Here is a 13,524-nt window from a genome sequence, read left to right as displayed (position 1 = left end):
GACTTATTTTCCAAAGTTTGAAAAGGCATTCTATCTATTAGATAGACTCGATTAGGGCAGCTTCAGCCCAAAATTGCTTTGGAATTTCTTTTGAAATAAGTAGGGTTCTAGTAGTTTCAATGATATGACGATGTTTTCTTTCAGAAATCTCATTTTGTTGAGGTGTCCTAGGGTATGATTTTTTATGCATAATTCCATGATTTTTTAAATATAATTGAAATTCATTTGAAAGAAACTCTCCCCCAAAGTCGGAGTGGAAGACTTTAATATTTGTTTTAAATTGATTTTTAACTAGAATATAAAAGTTTTTAAAACATGAAAAAACTTTGGATTTGAGTTTTAAAAAGTAAATCCAAGTATGTCTACTAAAATCATCTATAAATGTAACATAGTAAGAATAACCACCTTTTGACATAACAAGAGCGGGACTCCACACATCTGAATGCACTAATTCAAAAATTTTATGTGTCACAGAGGTTCTAGACCCAAAAGGTATCATTTGCATTTTTCCAAGTATACAATCTTCACATACAAAATTTTTATCTTTACAAAAATTTTTCAAAAATGGAAAAAGAGATAATTTAGTTATACTTGGGTGTCCTAATCTTTTATGCCAAAGATCCATATTAATGTCTTTGACATGATTACAAAATGAGTATTTTGGTAAACAGAGAAAATTCATGTAGTAAAGGTCTCCTCGTCTATGGCCTTGCCCAATCAGCTTCCCTGACTAGAGATCCTGCACTCAACATGCCTTAGATGAGAAAAACACTTTACAACCATAGTCAACAATTTGAGAGGCCGAAAAAAGATTTAAATCCAGTTTGGGAATGACTCTCACTTTTGGAACAAAGAATTCTTTTGAAATATCATCAAGGTTTCCTAAGCTTTTGACTTTTAAAGAGGTACCATCGGCAGTTGACACACATGAGAAATATGATTTAGTGCAATCGGATAATAGAGACTCATTATGAGTCATGTGAAAAGAAGCACCCGAGTCTAGAATCCAAGAGGTCTTACCTGGAGGAGACGAGGAAGAGATGACAGCCCCGAATGTAGAAGGTGTAGCCTTAAGAAGTTGTGAGACGGCTTCTGCTATTTGAGCAAAATTTAATTCATTGAAGTTGCCCCCATTTCTTGATTCTTGAGGTTCTTCACTTAAGGCGGCCACCTTTTTAAATTTGGGACATTCAGGTCTTATATGTCCGGGTTCCTTACAATGATGACAAATAATTTTTCCTTTGTATCCTCCTCCATTGTGTCCTTCCCCATTGAACTTCTTCTCAAATTGAGGTGGTTTATATGTTTTCACAAAATTTCTGGGTCTTGCCATGGCAAGGACCTCATCATTAGACTTGTGCATTCCAAGTCTTGTCTCTTCTTGACAAATTTGAGCAAGGGCCTCACTTATAGAAGAAGTGGTCCTATGAAGTAAGGAAGATCTTACTTGCTCAAATTCCGGTCGAAGGCCATAAAGAAAGGAGAAAAGATTTTCTCTTTCGATTTGGGTCCTTTTCATATCAATAGCCGAACCTTCCCATTTTGGTTCCAACATAGCTAATTCATCCCAAATATGAGATAAAATACCGTAAAAATCTCTTACACTTTTATCTCCTTGTTTTGAATTACATACCTTGTCTTGGAGATAATAAAGTCTAGCCATATCCTTTTGGATAAAGGTACTTCTTAGAAAGTTCCATGTGTCACATGCCTTCTTGAATTTGATGATATTGGTGGTGATCTTGAACTCCATGGTATTCATAAACCATGAGAGTATTTGTGCATTGCTTGCCTCCCAATCTTCCAATTTATTTTGGTATTCTTCCAAGGCTTTTTCTTTTTCTTCTTTGGACAAGGCTTTGACTTGATCTCCTTCACTTCTAGTCAATTTGAGTTGTGGTTCACTAGTAGAACCACTAACAAAACCCCACAATTTTTTTCCTTTGATATGATTCTCCATAGCCGTCGCCCACATCAAGTAGTTGTTTTCATTGAGTTTGAAGGTGATGACGGTGGCGGACTCTCTTTCCCCCGTAATGAATACTTGAGTTTACAATAGAGAAGATAGGGAATGATCAATGATCGAAGAACACTTCACGAGATTCTCCTTCTTTCAAGAGCCTAGCTCTGATACCATGTAATGAAACAATAGTGAAACAAGCACAATGCCAACAAAGGGCTTTAGTAAACTCACTTAAGGTTGGTCACTAATGGACCAAATATAATCTAAAAAGAGATAAAAATATCAAACAACACAAAAGGCATACAAGCCTATAAGATGGGAAAAACTCTAGAGAAAACCCTCAAATGCTTCTAAGAGCATTGTAAAATAACAAGGGAGTCACTCCAGCACATGGGAGGCAGCCCAACTCTTTGGACCGCCTTCCAACAGTCATTATTATGACTGTTGGGTGGCACAATCATATTTTGACTGTTGCGCCCAATAGTCATAAATATGACTGTTGTGCCTAATAGTCATAATATGGCTGTTGGGCAGTTTATTTATTATAATGCTAAATTACATTTCAGTCCCTAGTGGACTGTACTATATGATAAAAGACAAAAATACCCTTATCGGGTATTTGAATACAATTTTATTTTTAACAAATCTTTCATTGGAGAACAATAAACAGAATTCATAAAGCATGAAGAATAATGACAAAGGGATGATAAATTACACCAAACAAAAATAAGAAAAAAATGATCAAATTATTAACTTAGAAAGAAATTAGTGCTTGTTGTACAGGGTGGAAGAGACGGATTCAGCCAAGAAATCAATGTTGAAGTTCTAATCTTGTTTAGTACTATATAATTAAAAAACCATCAAGTTGCATGACATACCAAGATTTCCCACATTTAATCCACCATCCCAAAATAAACTTCCCATGTGAATTAAAGAGTGAACAGAATCACCTTGTTCAAGTCCCTTCTTTTGGAAATGCCTTGTCTAAAATCCTAATGCTTTAACAATAAGAAATACATATTAACATTCATCAAGTTCTTATGGTTTGTCATTTGACCAGGAAAAGACGTGCCCTCTTCTCTTCCCTAAATTAAGCAGGATTTCAAGGTCATGTACATATCAAGTGAGATTGAATGTGCATGTAGTCAAGCCTGAGTTGGATTCATATGCTTGCCAAAAAAAGGACCAAGGGAATCAATCCCCTCAGCTCCCTACAAATTACCAACCACCAAAGCATGCGAGTCAGTGATTTGTCATCACTCAGGCACTATGCTGTGAAAAAATTCATCACTTCAATCACCTTCAAGGCCTCCCTATTAGAATTTTCATCCTGACGAAAGGCCACTAATTAGTTTTGAGACCAACAACATGAAGCCATGAGCCATGAGCCATGAGGGTAGCACATTTTTCTGTGCAAGAATTGAGTGTTCTACTAGATCTTTCTCCACTTGCATATATTACATCTGACCCTCATTTTTAAATGAGCTATAGGCAGAATTTCTACCCTATTATCAGTTTGTGCCCACTCGTACACTTGCACAATTTGATCACCAGACACCCTTATGTATCAATGACCAATTCTGGAAAACAAAGATTGAATTGCATTTCAAAGCAAGGTTGTAAAAAGTGTATCGTAACACGTATTAGATGGGCCCAAAATAAGATGTGTATTGTATAATAAAAAATTGTATGTTTTAAATAAAAATTTAAAAAATCCAAAAAAGCAGGAAAATAAAAAAAAAGTCATAACACAAAAAACAATGATGAATAACATAAGATAAAGTTATAATATCACATATCAAAACAATTATATGGAACAAATGACATGCATAAGACATTGAAGATTCAATAATCAAGATAATATGCTATAAATGGCATGCATATCTCACAAGAAAATCACAAGCTATGAAATAATATGTAAATAATGAATCTAAGTTAATAAGTCACAAGATTCATGATAATGTGTGTTTACATAAATAAAAAAATATCAGTGTTTTTTTTCAATACTTAAAAATTTTACATAGTCAAATTTATTCAAAATTCAAACAAAAATGAATTAGATAACATCAGTAATGAGTATCATCATCATCATTCTCTTCCTTTTTTTGCAAAAACTCTTTGTAAATCACTGTTAAGCTCTTTAGGATTAATATGAATTAGGCGCAAAGGGTCTTCTATGTTTTTGAAAAAAAACATTGAAATGAGTGCACTTAACCTGCATTTATAACATATCTTAAGATATGCCCTGTATCGGAGTGTATTGTAAGATACAGAGGATACACACATGTATCAAGATATGGGTGTGTATTGTATCGGAAAACCCCATAGATATGATACATATCTATGATACTACTTCAAAATACAGCAAAATAGGTTATGTTGAGACCAAAAGGTTATAAAACCAATGTACCGCATATACATTCATAGTTTCCCACCAGATATTGCCTACACAACCATATTTAACAATAAAGATGAGGTAAAACTAGTCATTAATCTCAGAAATATTTTGAAAATATCGTGTATTTATCAGAAGTTCATGGTTGGCCATAAATTATCATGATATTTTCTCGATATTTCAAATATATATATATATTACGTATATGTTTTCTAAGCTTTTATATTTTAAAAACTTCTCTAATTGTTTCTTTATATTTTTGCAAGAAAAATACTATAAAACGTATTATTTCTTATCTTTTCTATTATTCTTTATATATTTTTTCAATTTCTAAAACTCACAATAGTTTCCCATGGAAAACAACTTTTTGAAAAAAAACTCCCGAGAAAACCTTGCCAAGAATGATATTGATGACTATGTGTAAAACATATGAAATTATGACAAACTCAACAAATCATCCAATAAATTGGATTATCTATGCTACTGCTTAGTGCATGATATGAGGCCTATCCTTGACCCATCTACTATTTTTCAACACAGCATTTACAGCCTCATGAGTGCAACTAACCATGTCAATGACCTCTTCCATTTACACAAATGCAACCAAACTCCCCTTGCTCCAGTAAAACACAAACTCCTCTTGAAATTATTCAGCGGTAAACATTCCAAACTACTATTCTCATGATTAAGGTGTAGGTCTCCGCACAAGATGAGAACTTAATGCATTTGCATTTTATATCTGGATTAAAGATTTTAGTAGACATTTTACGAACATCAAGCTTAGAAAGTAAGGTTCACTTTCAACACCCAAAATCCACAAAGTTCCATGCCAAGTTGCAAAAAAGATACCATTCATGATTGAAGGAAAAGACAGACAGACAGACATGACAAGTTGAAAAGAAGATACCACTCATGATTGAAGGAAAAGGAAAACAGCCAAGAGAAAACTGACAGACAAGCATCAATGACCCAGAGAAGTTCTGTCCTAACCTGCCAACAGAAAAGGGATCACATGAGCTCCTCTAAATAGTCCACAACCAATTGGGAGGAGGGTCAGACCAACACAAAACAAAAGGATAAAAATGTCTAGGTTGAGAGAAGGGTATGAAAAGAGAAAAGGAACTGTTTGAAGCACATGGTTAAAAAGAGAAAAAAAAAAATTGAAAAAGTAATGACTTCTTACTATTCCACTTTCAAGCTATACTTCTGTCGTATCAAGATTTTTCCCCTAATATTTTTCCTTAAGAAAAGGTCAAGTCTGTCGTATAGGCTCATCAATGGAGTCCAACAAATCAAGACAGTGTTTGAATAAAAATTGGCTATCCGACAGATATCAAAACATAGTAAACTTTAAACATTTGATAAGCCCACTCATTCCTAAAAATGGGTGTATTAAAGAGTATCGCCGCCACTTAAGGTCTGAATAAAGCATCTGAATAATGCAAGAAAAGTGACAAATATTAATAAAACATTTGTAAGTTCTTTTCTAACTATGAGAAAAGTAGACAATGGAACAATACCGGGGTTACCAGAAGCACCATAGGGCATGGGGAAGCACACTTCCTGATGCAGAGCAGAACCAGAACATCCCAGGCGTCACAGACCCAACAGCACGCAAATGTTGTTTCGGGTCAGGGTCCGGACCCGAGACCCAGATCCAGCTGAAGCCCTTTAAATAAGTTGCCTAGGGGTTTCGTGAAGAGGGGGGGATTGAAAAGTTTCAACGCAGCCTTTTGTTTTTTCCTGCTTTAATTTTCCCTGTTATTGTTGTCTTTCAGCCGCACATCCTTTATGGTTTGGACCGTTTGGTTTCTTGTCATTTTGTGTTTGAGTTCTTTTCTTTTTTCAGTCTGAATATTTTATTATCTTTTGTCAGTCTTTGTTTCCATTCCCTGTAGCAGCTTCATTCAGTGGACATTATTAATTGATTCTTCATTCAGATATATATTGGGCTCAACCCTTTTTTGTTTTGTTCCGAGTGTCTCTCTTCTCGTTTCACATGTTCTGCGTTGTTTCACGTGTTCTGCGTTATCTTTTTTGCATTGCACGACCGTGCATCGCCAGAAGCTAATCAAGTGGCATCATTTACGGTGGCCTTCTTCTTAGTGTTGTGCATTGCACGACCAAGAGGGTCGAGCCCTATTTGTCGAGCCCCAGCAGGTGAACGTTTGTTCCCTCTCTGCATCAAGTAACAGGCCTGTATGTGGGTAGCCAGTTTCATGTTGATGCATCTAGGAGTAACAACGTGGTACCAATATTCGTGAGAGTACCGCATTCTCCCTGCATCACCGTTATGTGAAGACCCTGTGCCCTCTCTGCATCAAAATGGTATCAGAGTCCAGCCCCTCCTCCTTCGTCAACGGCATAACGCAAGAAGCGATGAACGATCCTATGAGCGGAAAGGCGAGAGAGGAGATTATGAAGCGGCTACTCAACAAGTTGACAGAGATGCAGGAAGATATGCTATGCCTAGAAAAGGAGGTAGCCGGTCTGTCGAAGCGCATGGATGAGGTCGAAGCACGGATGGATGTGCTTGAATCCAAGGTGGATGCGCATGGAGTGCAATTGAATCAGTTAGGCGTGCGTGCGATTAACCCTGTTGATACTACCATCCTCAATCCAACCCCGGTGGCGCTCCAGCACATGGTGCAACGAGAAGGCGTTAAGGAGGCCCTGCACAGGGATGCGGGTCACGACAACCTCTAGCAACTGGTTCTTAAAGAGGGCCAGATTATTCTGGCAGGGAAGTATGACGATCTTCTACAAGATGGAACTGTTTTTCATGCCTTAGTTTCTGCACACCATGAAGTAATTGAATCTCTAGATCTTACAGAATCTGCTGGAACTGAACCTGTTGAAACAACACCGCATGAGGATCCAGTTAACCGAGATTGTCAGCCTACACCAAGCAATATTGATTCTTTGCAAAGACAAAATCCAGAGAATGACCTCTCTAATAATAAAGCGATTAAAGAAAAGAAGAAGGCAAAACGTATGAGAAAGAAGCAACTTGTTCAGGAAGAGGAAAGAGAGAGATGAAGTGTTAGCCTAAAAGTGTGTTTGTCATATATGGCTGCAGCGTATAAAGGTGCATTGATACCTTTGATCAGCCTTGCCCAAACCGAGTTTCAAGTGCTCCAAATTGCAAGCAATTGGTGGATGGCGACTTTCTTCTTGAGCAAGTTGAAGCAGAAGCATAACTATCTCAATGACTTGCCTTCTTTGGACCCAGAATGGTACCAGCACCTCCTTTTCTTAAAGCATTATAAAGGCGACATTTCTGAGTTAAGGTTGTATTTTGTAGTCGTAAATAATGAGTACGGTGAGCAAACTAAAGAGAAGCTCGTTCCAGATGGACCAGATTTACAGCAGCTCATACAACCAGATTGGATAGAGATATTCAAGGAGCATGAACTCCAGCTCCTTATTTCAGGATCACTTGATGGCCTAAGGGGCTTCACACTAGAGCACCAAAAGAAAATTTTGAAGAGTGTTACTAGATGCTCTCATGGACCCCTTCCAAGATTCAAGTATTTGAAACCAAGATCATACATGCAAAGGGCCGCTACTGAAGGTGTATATGCTTACTGTGGAGAAGATCAGTCGTCGAAGCCAACTTCTTCCCAACCCGAGGAAAATGATGCAGAGCAGGCCAAGAACATCCCAGACGTCACAGACCCAACAACATGTAAATGTTGTTTCGGGTCCGGGTCCGGACCCGAGACCCGGATCCAGCTGAAGCCCTTTAAATAAGCTACCTGGGGATTTCATGAAGAGGAGGGGATTGAAAAGTTTCAGCACAGCCTTTTGTTTTTTTCTTCTTTAGTTTTCCCTGCTATTGTTTTCTTTCAGCCGCACATCCTTTATGGTTTTGTTTCTTGTCATTTTCTGTTTGAGTTCTTTTCTTTTTTCAGTCTGAATATTTTATTATCTTTTGTCAGTCTTTGTTTCCATTCCTTATAGCAGCTTCATTCGGTGGACATTATTAATTGATTCTTCATTCAAATATATATTGGGCTCGACCCCTTTTTGTTTTGTTCTGAGCGTCTCTCTTCTTGTTTCATGTGTTCTGCGTTATCTTTTTTGCGCTGCATGACCGTGCATCGCCGGGAGCTAATCAAGTGACATCATTTACGGTGGCCTTCTTCTTAGTGATGTGCATTGCACGACCAAGAGGGTCGAACCCTATTTGCCGAGCCCAGCACATGAACATTTGTTCCCTCTCTGCATCAAGTGACAAGCCTATACGTGGGTAGCCTGTTTCTTGTTGCTGCATCTAGGAGTAACAGCGTGGTACCAGTATTCGTGAGAGTACCGCATTCTCCTTGCATCATCGTTATCGTGAAAACCCTGTGCCCTCTCTGCATCACTTCCCCAAAGCGCATTTTGGAAGCGCAAAACGTGGCACTTCCAAAATGTGCTCAAAAGTGCCAAAAAGAAATTGAGAAGCGCGCTTCCCATTTAGGGGAAGCTCACTTCCCCTTCTTTTACATTTTTTTGTGTTTTCAATTTTATTTTTCTTTCTTTTTCCGCTTCCTAGGTTGCTTCCAAGTCGCTTTTGAGAGGATTTCTGGTTCACTTCTAAGTCATTCCGCATTTCCCGCTTTCTAAAATTTTGAAAATGCCTCGCTTCCCGAATCGCTTCTCGCTCTCGCTTTCCCGACTGGCAACTCTGAACAAAATGATCTCTCGATGATACAATAAAGCTAGTACTAGAAACATGTGCTAGAGAACCATTATAATGTTTGCTTACAGTTTTCAACCCATGTCACATGGGTGCAGGTACGGGTGCAGAGCAATTTCAAAAATTTTGGACACGGAGACACGGCTATATATATGTATATATATTTTAAAATATATATAATGTATAACAATAATAAGACTCGGTCAAAGTTGTGCCCATTAGGGGACATGGCTATATATATAAAAAGATCAATTTTTTTTTAGTTTTTATACGTCTTTTACCCTAAAATGGACAAAAATAGACTCGATCAAAGTTGACCAAGTTCAAAATGTGGATGGACTTGGCCCAAATGCGTTGACCGAGTCCGCCCCGTGTCCAAAGCCGCACCCGTGTTGGGGCGTGTCGACGCGGGTGCGTCGACCTTATAGCCGAGTCCGTGTGACTTAGTTTTCAACATGAAGCACCCAAAAATTAGAAAGGCAGACCCACCTAGTGGGTGTGGTGTACCTCAAGGGTCTTATACCAGAGGATCCTGGGAAGGAGGCAGTAAACGTGAACTTCCCAGAAATCCTAAAATGCTGGTGGTTTCCCATCCTCAGGAGAGAAGAAAAAAAAGAGGCCACCACCTAAAATTAGAAGTCAGCTTAGTTTGGTGTTGACAAAGGGATCAAGATGCCAACGGCATCCTTTTCCAATATGCGGCTTTTTGACATGCATAGTAACATGTGAAAAGGCAACTGACCTAGTAAAAGTGAATAGAAGATGATTGATTCACTAACTGCCAAGGTTTTAGGCAAAAACAACACGTTTAAGAAATGGACTGAGCAGTCTAGTATTTTCTTCAGCCAGATAGGTGTTTACTCCAGAAATTAAGTATATCAATGATGCATAGCCATGAGACTAGCATATAGCAACTGAAGGATGAAGAACAAAGAATTTACTTTTTTATTTGATTTTTCCTTCAAGCTGAAAATGTTAGGCAATGCTGCTACTTAAGGAAACAGATAAATGGAGAACAATTAGTAAGACAAAAAGGATTAAATTAACCTGAAAAAATGCACATTGAGATGGACATACTAAATACAATAAGCTTGCTTTGACAAGAAAAGCCCAAGGAACTGAGGCAAAGAAGGATAAAACTGTATACATGTAGAAGAATTTCATCAATGCAATCTCAATCTACCATATCCTTAATCTGACCATGAGGAATTGACAGTAGAGATCCATGTTAGCCTGATTCTTATCATCATTTCATATTCTTCTTGGTACACATAAGCTATCCACCAACAATCTAAAAAGAAGTTGTTGAACATGCTTCCATATATTATAGTTTCTTTTTTATCTCCAAATTCCACATAATTCATGCTAAAGAAAGGGATAAAAAATGTCATTCCACAATGCATATCCATCAAACCATATATCAACCCATAGTTAACAACACAGATATATTACAAACCAAGCCACACATGTATCCAGAACTAGTCAGACAACAAAGCACTCTCTGTTGAAAAAATTTCATTGGTTCCACACTGGAAAAGCTGAATCAATGCCCTTCACAATTACTAAAATCACTTATATATTTCTTTTTGTGGATTTTCACATGAAACGACCAACAGCTTCCTTAGGATAGCTAGATTCCGCCACAGAGAAATTACCCAAAAGTAACCCGCTGGAAGAAAGATACTTCCCAGTAGTCCAGAGATAGAAGTCAACACAGCATTTAGGAAATTCATATCTCTACGACGATTATAACCAAAAGCCTCTTATGGAAGGTTAGGGCAAAAAAGAGTTTGCTCCACTCCTTTTTATGAAGTAAAGTTCAAATGTTAATAACTAGCAAAAAGTGCAGAACACTCACTTCACCACATCAGCATGCAGTGCATCCATAAATGGATAAACAAAGAGTCTTAGACAGTAAGCTAACTGTGGGGTAGGAATAGCGGAAAAATGAAGCAGATGAAATCATTCAATCACATTAATATGTAGAAAAAGAGTCATTCCACATATGCATTAGTAGTAATCGAAAGGTAGCTTTCACAATAAATATTAAACTATCCACCTCCAATTCATCTTAAGACAGTAATCAAATGATTAAAATGAGGACTATCATAAGCGAACCATGTCCAAAGTGTACATAGCAACAATCATTAGTAAGGGAACAAAGGGCTTAAAAAATGCAGAAACTGGATTTGATAAAGTTTAGAATGGACCAAATAGAGCGTGTAATTGCAGAATGCACCAGGCCCATTGGAAAAGTTACTCTTACAGGTAATGGCTTTCACATCGAAACACATCAATTACATAAAAGATGAAGTTAGGCCACCAGTAAGAATCAAGTTCTCGCAGTACCACCATCCACTTACTTCAATTGCAATGCAAAAGTCAGAAATTAACCAGTGGAAAGAGGGGATAAGTAAAAGGAGGGTTTCAAAAGAGCCTATTCCTGAAAACATCACATAAATCTCCAAGAAAAAGAAAAATGACGTTTATTTCTTATGCTTGATCGTACTTCAGATACCCAAAAACAACAGGAAAGGAGATCTTTATCCTTTTATCCTTTCTCCAACAAAATTACATCACCAGAAACCCTACTTTCATTATAACCCAACAACCTCAGTCTGTGAAGAACCCCCAGCACAAAAATGAGGAAGAAAAGAACCCACAACGCATAGAAGAAATACATGAAGAGGGGGGGAAACGGGGCGTAATGAAGGAAATTTGGGTTTTTTTCAATGGGCAGAACAGAAGAAAAGAAGGAAAAAGAGGAAGCAGAGGAAAACAGATTCAGTCCAGAAAACCTGTCTTCTGGAACACGGCATTACGCACCCGCCGGAGATCCCTTCCCTTGAGGGTTCTCCCCACGCCTTCGAACACCGAAAACGTCGTCACGTGCGACCTCGCCGACTCACGTGCGACCAGCAGGTGGGGTGGCAGCATCTCGTCGTCCGTCTCGTCGTCATCCTCGGCGAAATTGGGTGGGTTCTCCGGCTGACGGTTAACCCTAGACCAGACCGGTACGTTCACAGGCGCCGACTGGTGGTACTTCCCCGAAGATTCCCCGCCGCTGCCGGAGAAATCCGACGAGCCCGATCTCGGCCGCGAAGCCAGCACGGGCACTGGCGGCGGGATGTTGCGCGCGGTGGAGATGAGCGGGTCGAGCGCCGCCTTCCGCTGCACGAACGACCTGTTCTCTCCAGCGAGCGCGGCTGACAGCCCCGACCGCTCCTGCTTGAAGGAGTGCACGCGTCGACCCCCGCCGGAGGACGCCGGGGAAGACACGGAGTTCCCGCTGTTATTGTTGTTGAAAGTCGGGGAGGATTCAGGCGAACGGCGGGGACCGGAGGCGTCGGAGAAGTCGCCGGACCAGACGACGTCGCTCTCCTCGAGCTCGAGGGCGGAGGAGTCGGGATCGGGCTGCTTCAGTAGCCAGAAGAAGCGGATGGCTGAGGAGCTGCTGTTCCTGCGGGCCGCCGCCGGGATCTCGTCCTCCATTCCGCCGGAAATCTGGCTTCCCGGCGAGCCTCACGCCACCGGAGTCTCTCTCTGTATTTATAGGGAGAAGAAGAAGAAGGGAAGGGAGAACGCAGAAGAGAGAGAGAGAGAGAGAGAGAGAGAGAGAGAGATGGGGCCCACTTCGCGAGGGGCTCGCATGTTCGATCACATGCTGAGGCAGAAGTGCTGCCACGCGAGCGGATGGACACGTGGATGATGGTGAATGGTGCCGGGAATGTATGAGTCCATGTCATTATGGATGATGGGGACATGGTGATGCTACGTTGTCCCTCCATCCATCTCCATCATTCTGATCGTTGGATCCCGAAATCCAAGGGGCGTGAATTTAGGTGTCTCGGACCCTCGGTTTTTGGGGATTTTGGGTTAAGAAACTTATCCAAATTCGATGGAGACCCGATAAGGACAAAGGACGGTTCCCAAAATTAGGGATGCAAATCCGAACATCCTTCCGGGGTGCAAACCAATCCAACAACAGGATATGTGATCGGATCCGGGTCAGCTTTATCGAATCACTTTAAGCCAAATTTACTCATCCGGTAGGAGCCACTTGTGAATGTGAGCAAGTAGAAGGGACGTCCCAAGGTGTATGACTTTCTTTTTATAATTTATAAACAGAAAAAATGCACTAGACACTGATCGTGCTGACTTAGCCTATCATACATACGGTCATCATGCCAGAGCTTTGAGGCTAAGACCCCACCCCCAAAGCCTATGCTGGGCGTCCAGTGTATGCAAGGCCGTATATAACATGTGGTTTTTACATCAACAACAAGTTGCTAGTGAGTTGTTTCTCAAGTTATCCAAGAAAAAAAAAAAGAAAAACTGGTTCAATACCACATTATCTGAAATGGGTTTTTGGTAAGCTTTCCCACAACCCGTACCCGATCATGACCCAGTCCCCAAAATACGTCTAGATTCACTGGACTTGTTTAACCGTTGCTTCCTCAACCATGGAAGTATTTGGATACT

The sequence above is a fragment of the Nuphar pumila genome, chromosome 4 (genome assembly GCF_984573655.1).
Source record: "Nuphar pumila chromosome 4, dmNupPumi1.hap1.1, whole genome shotgun sequence".
NCBI lineage: Eukaryota > Viridiplantae > Streptophyta > Magnoliopsida > Nymphaeales > Nymphaeaceae > Nuphar > Nuphar pumila.
The sequence above is the reverse complement of the archived record's forward strand: the minus strand, read 5'-3'. Positions refer to the sequence as shown.